Genomic DNA, 9542 nt, shown 5'->3' with positions numbered 1-9542 from the left:
GAAATTAAATCTTCAAAATGGCAGCTGTTCTCATTGATATAATTGAAATATCTTCTCAAATCCCCACTGTTTAATATTTAAATAAATTGATCACTAATAGGAACATGACTTCAGGGAATTTATATCAGGCATCAAATTTGATCCTTGACTTCGTTCAGCTCCTGGGTCGAAGATCAAGCTTTATATTTCCAAAGTCCGTGCTCAAAACTTTGATTTTCGTTTACAAAAGTCGCAATATAATAATTGATTGATAATTTTTTTGACAAAGTAATCAGATGCAAATGCAAAGGCTTGTGTGACACGCAGTACTGTTCATGCAAATAACATGGGTTGTACTGTACATATTGTTGTGAGGAGTATCAAGCTACCACTTGTGTTAATACATTAATAGATGAGGATACTGAACATGATTAATTTTGTTCATACATCAATAGATCAATTCTATGGTATTTTATCATGAAATTAGCAGTTTGAGAGATATTAAAGGAAATGTGAGGGCAAAGTTGATTTTTCAAGTTTTTTTGAAAAATACGTATTCCACTTCTGGACTTGTTTACGCAAAAACTGTAAATTTTAGAGCAAAAACTTGTGAAGACAAACGTGATCAGTATTAAATCCCCTATCTTTTCGTTACCTATACCTCTTAGCCGTGCGATATACCGTTTTGGAGAAAAAACGTGAAAATGTGGAAAAAATGTACCTAATGAAAGGATTAAAAGTGTGAAATTTGCAGGTTCAAAGCGGCCGAATTTGTCCCATTTTGGATATGGTGTTCCTAAGACCCATATAAACAGTTCATGTAATAAAATAAACTATTACAATTTGTTTCACTAAACGCTCTAGAGAAAGACCTTGATGAAGTAAACTGGGATTTGCTCATGAAGGATTGTGATCCTGAGGCCCAATACGACAGACTGATGACGAAATGCTTGGAAATATCAGAGAAATATGTACCGTTAAGGAGACCGACTAATAAGACCGCTCCTAACAAGGGTAACATACCAAGGGACCAAAAAATTCTTATGCGAAAGAGAACGAAATTAAGGAAAAAATTCAAAATACCAATAACACAGAAATACTGACGGAAACGGAAAACTAAATAACCATTGTAGATGAAAAACTTAAAAGGTCAGTTGAACTCGAAAGTGACAAGAAAGAAATGCAAGCTGTGTCATGCATCAAAACCAACCCTAAATACTTTTACAAATATGTTGCAGGTAAGTCAGTAGTGACAACGAGTGTTGGCCCACTGACTGACTCAGATGGCCGAACCATGAACGAATCCCAGGAGATCGTTGAAGCACTACTGCTTCAGTACAAAAGTGTCCTCTGCAACCTCGTGAAAGACAAAACTGTCATCTCACCTACTGCCTTTTTTTCGTCGAGATACATACTTCACGTCAAAGCTGACGGACATAGACTTGACCAGAGGCGACATAGAGAAGGCAATTAAAGAAATGGCTACTAATTCGGCAACTGGGCCCGGCAATTTCCCTGCTGAGCTGCTGAAACATTGGGCAAAGAAGCTTATTGTCCCTTTACTATTTTTTCCAGAAATTCTATAGACATCAATTTACAAGGGGGGTCGAGAGCTGAGGATAAATTTTGGACCCTCCTTTTCTTAGTTTAATTCTTTCTCCCACTTTATCAGTACTCAAATTATCTCACCGTCTCGTATCCCTGGTAGCGTGATCCGGCTTAAGTTGTTATTGGAGACTAGTGTTCGGGGATAAACAAGGGGAAAAGAAAATATACATTTATTTAAAATTAAATTAAAGTAATTGCCTTACGCAATATTCTATGCTCAGACGATCATAACACTCTGGCATATTCAGCAATGGATACAACATATGACCAACGACACGTCTTAAACATAATACTACAATATGTGCTCAATTGTTGCCAATAATAATAACACTCGTCATTCCACAAGTAGTGGTTTGTATCTCTCTGCTTACATCACACTAATTAAGTACTCTCCTCACAAATCCTAATAACACATTCCTATAGTATAATCTACTACAATTCACGGAAGCACCAAATTATACCACACCCAGTTGTTTCTACCTTTGCTTTACATCGCAATAAAATAATCACAATCCTGTCCCACTCACAATCCTACTACACATCTACATTATAATCTCCAGGACAATACAGTCGGTTTCCCTTAGATTCTCGAATTTCTACTCACGATTAAGATCACAACAGCCATTCTCAGCTGCGTGAGTGGAGCAACTCTGCTTGAAGCGAGAGCAAAGCTCAGTCTGCTCATACCACCGATATCTAGGTCACATTTTTCTTTGCTTGAGGCGGAACTACATCATTGACACGCCTTAATTTTCTACATAACCAGTAGCCAATACTTCCTGTCAACAACCATTGGCTCGCTCATTATATTATATTGTTTACTTCTCCTGCTATTCGTGACTCTTAAGACACTCCCACAGTGACTTCTCTGTTCAGTTATTCGCTTATAGCATGTCGTCACACTGCACGTGACATGTTTACACTTTCTGAATGGTCATCCACACTTTCTGACTCCGCCTACTGGGTATCTATTTTCTGTATCTGGGTCTGGGTATTTTCCGTAACCCTCCTTGTTAGTGTTTGTCTTATCAGATGTTTACGACTTTAGTATATCTGACTAATTGTTTTCCTTCCCTTTCCTATCATATTTACAATTCTTGTCTCCATATCTCCCTCCGGTATTTGCCTCTGATTGGAGTCACTATTAATTAACTGTGCTGTTATGGTCTTCTGGGTCCCGACATAAAAATTATTGTCCAGTCGCCTTAACCTCCCACATTATTAAAATCTTGGAGAGAATAATGGTAAACAAAATTTTTTTTTTTTTTTTTTTTTTTTACGTTGCGGCCTATTGCGCCGGTAGGCTTCTTCCCGGTGGATCGTGATGGTCGGTCCAAGGCTTCTTTCCGGTGGGTCCTGATGGTCGGCCCAGCCCGTTCTGGCGCAGGCGAGTGTTTATAGTGGCGCCATCTTGCATTGGCTCATGCTGCCCTCCCGGAGCTCATCTTTGATCCTAGAATCTAGAGTCCGAGTTGATAGGTGGTCTTCTGGACAGCATGCGGGTAGTTTTAAGCCACTCGGCGGGAACATAGCTTCATATCTCGAACAAAACAATAAAATGAACCAAGACCAACATGGCTTTCGTACTGGCCGTTCATGCTTCTCACAACAACTCGCCCATTATGAAACAGTCATAGAAAAGCAGAAAAAAAAAATGTCGACGTGGTCTACCTGGATTTCGCGAAAACGTTCGGCAAGGTGGACCATTGTATTTTGAGACACAATACGAGACAAATGGGGATTACTGGAAAGCTCGAGGTGTGGTTTCAATCTTTCCTCACAGACAGAGAACAGGTAGCAGCTGATAGCGCATTGTCTTAGACGTCATCAGTCATCAGTCTGGTGCCACAAGGATCAGTCATTGGACCCCTGCTCTTTCTGATCCACATCTTCGATATCAGCAGACACGTTCTACACTTGAAGGTAGCTTCCTTGACCGATGACACCAGAATATTAAAGGAAGTATCTTCAACATCTGCTGTCGAACAATTAGAAACTGAGTTGGCATCCCTATACTCGTGGGCAGACCATAACAACATGTCTTTTAACAACAACAAATTTGAGCATATGCACTATAGTCCAGGGTTAATCAACTACAATGAACATACTTATATAGCACCGGACGGTTCCAGTATAGACACCAATAAACATATAAGAAACCTAGGAATTATCCTCAGCTGTGACGGAAACTTCACCCACCATATACATGAGGTGGTAAAGAATGCACGAACTCAATCGGGCTGGATCCTCCGCACTTTCCGGACTTGGAAAAGGTATCCTATGCTGACGCCTTGTAAGAAGTAGGTAGGAAAACACCTACCGAAACGGGTGTAAGCCACTCCCTGCGAGGAATATACGGGAAGCGAGGAGGGTGTTCTAAGCCCATCAAAGACCCTTCCCGTGTCTTCACTTTCCGTTTTCCTATTGTCTCATCAACACCAGAGAGTACAGTAGTTCAGCATGCTCTCTAAGAAGAGATCCTCTTTCTTTCCACACCACACTACAAACACGCAACACACATCTTTTACCAAAAAAAATTAAAATGTCGCAAAATAATAATGCCTCGGAGTCCTCGCCTGGAGGGGGACCACAAATTCCCCCAGAGAGCACTCCCCTTAAGGCTTTCGACCCGAGAGATGTCTTGATAACTCCTCGAACTTCTTTTTTATCAACTTCTGCAACATCCGCGGTCTTCGTTCTAATTTCCTCTCTGTGGAACACCATCTCTCCTCCGCTAAACCTCACTTTCTCCTCCTCACCGAAACACAAGTCACAGGGGCTACTGACAGCAACCTCTGCTCTGTTCCCTTCTACTATTTCTATCATAAATTGTAATCCAAAGATGGATGTTGCGTCTATGTACGCAATGACATCACTTACTCTCGTGCCCACGACCTTGACTTTGACTCTTCAGAATTTTCCACCATCTGGCTAAAACAATTGTCACTTTCTTACTAAATATATATGTGGCATTAATCTCTCACTTAACTCTACCAGCTATATAAAATTATTTGACTATTTGAAATCCAAAGTGGAACACATCTTGACCCACTCTCCTTTCGCTGAAATCTCCATCTTAGAAGATTTCAATGTTCGCCTCCAGCTTTGGCTTTCATCTTCTTTCGCTGACCAGCCTGGTGAACAAACATACAATATTGCCTTCCTCATCGATCTAGAATAGTTGGTTCAACACCCTACTCGCAGTCCCGACCGCCTTGAAGACACGCCCAACATTCTAGATTGATTCCTAACCTCTAATCCTTCAGCTTACTCTGTCAAACTATTCTCTGCGTTGGGCTCATCCGATCACAACCTTATTTCTGAATTCCGTCCTTTCGCTCCTGTACAGCCTCTGGACCCACCGAAAAGGTGGTGCTTCTGGCATTTTGCTTCAGCTCGGTGGGACGACCTGAGGATGTACTCTTCCGATTTCCATGGAATGATTATTGCTTCCTGGAGAGAGACTCCTCTGTGTGTGCCCAGCGCATCACTGAGGTGATTGTCTCTGGAATGGAGGCACACATTCCACGTACTTTCTCTACTCCTCATCCTAAAAAGCCCTGTTTCAACCACGCTTTTTCTCGTGCAATCAAAAATAGAGAGGCAGCTCACAAAAGGTACCAGATTCTTCACACTCCTGCTAATCATGATCTTTACATTTCCGCCCGGAATAGTGCCAAATCTATTCTTTGACTCACCAAAAACACTTTCATCGGAAGAAAATGCCACAACCTTGCTTTTTCTTCTTCCAGAGACTTCTGGTACCTAGGCAAAAATATCTCCTCCAATTTCACTTCTTCATCTTTCCCTTCTCTCCTTAATCCTGACGGCAACACTGCCGTCACATCTATCTCTAAGGCTGAACTCTCAAACTTTCTCTAAAAACTCCACTCTGGACGATTCTGGGCATATTCCTCCTACTCATTCCCCCTTTGACTCCTTTATGCCAATTATTATGATTCTTAGGAATGATGTCTTCTATGCCACCTCTGGCCTCAATCCTCAGAAGGCTTATGGGCCTGATGGAGTGCCTCCTAGTGTCCTTTATAACTGTGCTTCCGTGCTGACACCCTGCCTGGTCGAACTCTTTCGTCTCTGCCTGTCAACATATACCGTTCCTTCCTGCTGGTAGTACGCTTACATACAGCCTGTGCTTAAGAAGGGTGACAGTTCTAATCCCTCAAACTACCGTCCTATAGCTTTACTTCCCTGTCTTTCTGAAACTTTTGAATTAATCCTTAACCGGGAGATTCATAAGCATCTATCCACTTCTGACCTTCTAACTGATCGCAAGTATAGGTTCCGCAAGGGGCGTTCTACGGGTGATCTTGCTTTCTTAGCCCGAGAACGGCGACAGATCTCAATTGAGGCTTGCCCGAGGAGAGGCGACAAGCCTCATTTGAGCGCAATATTTGAACGCGTACAGAAACCACGCCAGTAGGTCTAGATGGCTGAAAATTGGACTGGATTATGTAATATATGGCAACACTCAGTAGGACTACCCATTATCCCCACGTCATTCATTTCCCCCACGTCAATCGTCTTGCCTCGTCTCGTAGTACGTCTTATTTATAAATTATTTATAAACTAAAAAAATCTGATATAGATGAGGTGTATATTAGTTGTTACAAATATGTGTACGTGATACATGTCAATTACGCTCACGTTCCTCGTCTTCCTCGTCGCGCGTAGTCCCCCTTCGCACGTCCCAGGGGTTGCCAGCGCACGGCTAAATCCCAATAATTGATCGCTGCCACAGCCATACAAATAGGTTTTGAACGTTATGGTTTTCAATGTCCTATGCGTTCCAATATTTCAAAGGCGCTGGGGTACTGTTTTTCCAATTCTGATAGGCTCGATTTTTTGGTCAACCAGGCGCCTGACAATGGCTCTCTCCAACCCTGGGATCGCTTTTCTCGGGTTAACTGACTCTTGGTCATCCTCTCTTAGCCGTTTCGGTGAAACTTTCTCAATTGCACTAGACACATCGAGAGCTTTTGATAGAGTCTGGCACAACTCTTTGCTTTCTAAACTGCCCTCTTGCGGATTCTATCCCTCTCTCTGTACCTTCATCTCAAGTTTCCTTTCCGGCCGTTCTATCTCTGCTGTGGTAGACGGTCACTATTATTCCTCTAAACCTATCAACAGTGGTGTTCCACATGTCCTGTCTTCCACTCTCTTTCTGATATTCATCAATGATCTTCTTTCTACAAAAAAACTGTCCTATCCACTCATACGCCGATGATATTACTCTGCATTTTTCAACTTCTTTCGACAGGAGACCCTCTCAACAGAAATTACAAGACTCCAGATTGGAGGCTGCAGAACGATTAACCCCTGACCTTGCTATTATCTCTGATTAGGGCAGAAGGAACCTTGTGTCCTCCAATGCCTCAAAAACTCAATTTCTCCACCCATCAACTCGACACAATCATCCAAACACTTATCCCCTATTCTTCGACAGCACTCAGCTGTCACCTTCTTCTACACTAAACATCCTCGGTCTATCCTTAACTCAAAATCTTAACTGGAAACTTCACATCTATTCTTTCACTAAATCAGCTTCCTCGAGGTTAGGCGTTCTGTATCGTCCCCGCCAGTTCTTCTCCCCCGCACAGTTGCTATCCATATACAAGGGCCTTGTCCGCCCTCGTATGGAGTATGCATCTCCCGTGTGGGGGTGCTCAACACACATAGCTCTTTTGGACAGAGTAGAGTCTAGGGCTCTTCGTCTCATCATCTCCTCTCCTCTTACTGACAGTTTCTTACCTCTTAAATTCTACCGCCATGTTCCCTCTCTTTCTATCATTTATCGATATTTTCATGCTGACTGCTCTTCTGAACTTGATAACTGCATGCCTCCCACCCCTGCCGCGGCCCCGCTGCACTCGACTTTCTACTCAAGCTCATCCCTATACTGTCCAAATCCCTTATGCAAAAGTTAACCAGCATCTTAACTCTTTCATTCATCACGCTGGTAAACTCTGGAACAATCTTCCTTCATCTGTACTTCCTCCTGCCTACGACTTGAACTCTTTCAAGAGAAGTGCATCAGGACATCTCTCCTCCCGAAATTGACCTCTCTTTCGACCACTCCTCTTTACTCTTTTATATAGGCGCAGTGATTAGCAGGCTTTTTTTTTCACTGATTTTTCTTTTTCTTTTTGCCCTTGAGCTGCTTTCTTTACTATAAAAAAAATGACTAGAGTATTGTTGTCATTTATGGAGTCCGTGGAGTGCAGGAGAAATACAGTCACTGGAAGAAGTACAACTATCGTTCACCGGTAGAATATCTGACGTCCGATACCTTGACTACGGGGGGAGACTACGTGAACTTGACCTTTACTCACTGGAAAGGCGTAAAGAAAGGTACGCAATACTATACATCTACAAAATATTGACTGGATGATCTCTAAACAACTTGAATATACGGTTCACCATTCATCAGCGACGGGGTCGGCTTTGCCTTATTGAAAGGATACACTCAAGAGCAAGTATAAGAGTCAAGACGCTTAAAGAAAATGCCTTCGCTACAAGAGGGCCATTCCTCTTCAAAGCACTGCCAAAAGACTTGCGCATCTCAAAGGAATATAACCCGGAGCGATTCAAAACACCGCTAGGAAGATTCCTACGGACAATACCCGATCAACCCAAGCTGCCACATTACCACACCTGCGCTGCTAGCAATACCAAAGACTAGTTGGCGCGGAACGAGCACGTTTAAGTGGCGGCGCATCATCGTGGCCAAAGGCAGCAACGACTGCCTGAAACCACCTCCACAGGAACCACAGGAAAGAGAGAGAGAGAGAGAGAGAGAGAGAGAGTAATTAAAGTGCTGTAGCATACAAAAAGTAATAGGTGAGTATAATCATAGGTTATTTCGTTATATACAGAAGCTGTTGATAGCTTACTATTGAAAAGAAGTACTCTCTCTCTCTCTCTCTCTCTCTCTCTCTCTCTCTCTCTCTCTCTCTCTAACACACACACACACACACACACACACACACACACACACACACACACACACATCGTCTCCCACGCTATAAGATTACAGAAAATAAATAAATAAATAAATAAATATATATATATATATATATATATATATATATATATATATATATATATATATATATATATATATATATATATATGGGATCAGTAAAAACACGGAGATAGGATATATATATAGGGTTGAAGTAAAACGTGTGTGTGTGTGTGTGTGTGTGTGTGTGTGTGTGAGAGAGAGAGAGAGAGAGAGAGAGAGAGAGAGAGAGAGAGAGATTTTCAGGTTTAGACTATCAACAGCTTCTGTATTATATCATATATATATATATATATATATATATATATATATATATATATATATATATATATATATATATATATATATATATATATATATATATATATATATATATATATATATATATATATATATATATATATATATATATATATATATATATATATATATATATATATATTGTACCGCACTGGTCACACACACACACACACACACACACACACACACACACACACACACACACACACATCGTTTCCGATGTTAAAATATTACAGAGAAATATATATATATATATATATATATATATATATATATATATATATATATATATATATATATATATATATATATATATATATATAGTTGTCTGACTGCCAAACACACACACACACACACACACACACACACACACACACACACACACACACACACACACACATCGTCTCCCACGTTAACATGTCGTAGAGAAAAAAAAATGTAGCTGAGATTAGGAGAAGCACGGATAGGCCAGCAAGCTGTTCTCCAAGATACGCCATTTGTGGGGTCTGGGTAACCCATCGTCGGTGGTCGCTTTTCACCCCTCCTCCTCCTCCCTCCTCGAGACAGCTGAACTGAATAACTCTTACTTCTCATCCGTCTGTCAAAGCCTTCC

The sequence above is a fragment of the Eriocheir sinensis genome, chromosome 9 (assembly GCF_024679095.1).
Source record: "Eriocheir sinensis breed Jianghai 21 chromosome 9, ASM2467909v1, whole genome shotgun sequence".
Lineage (NCBI taxonomy): Eukaryota > Metazoa > Arthropoda > Malacostraca > Decapoda > Varunidae > Eriocheir > Eriocheir sinensis.
This window is presented reverse-complemented; position numbering follows the sequence as displayed.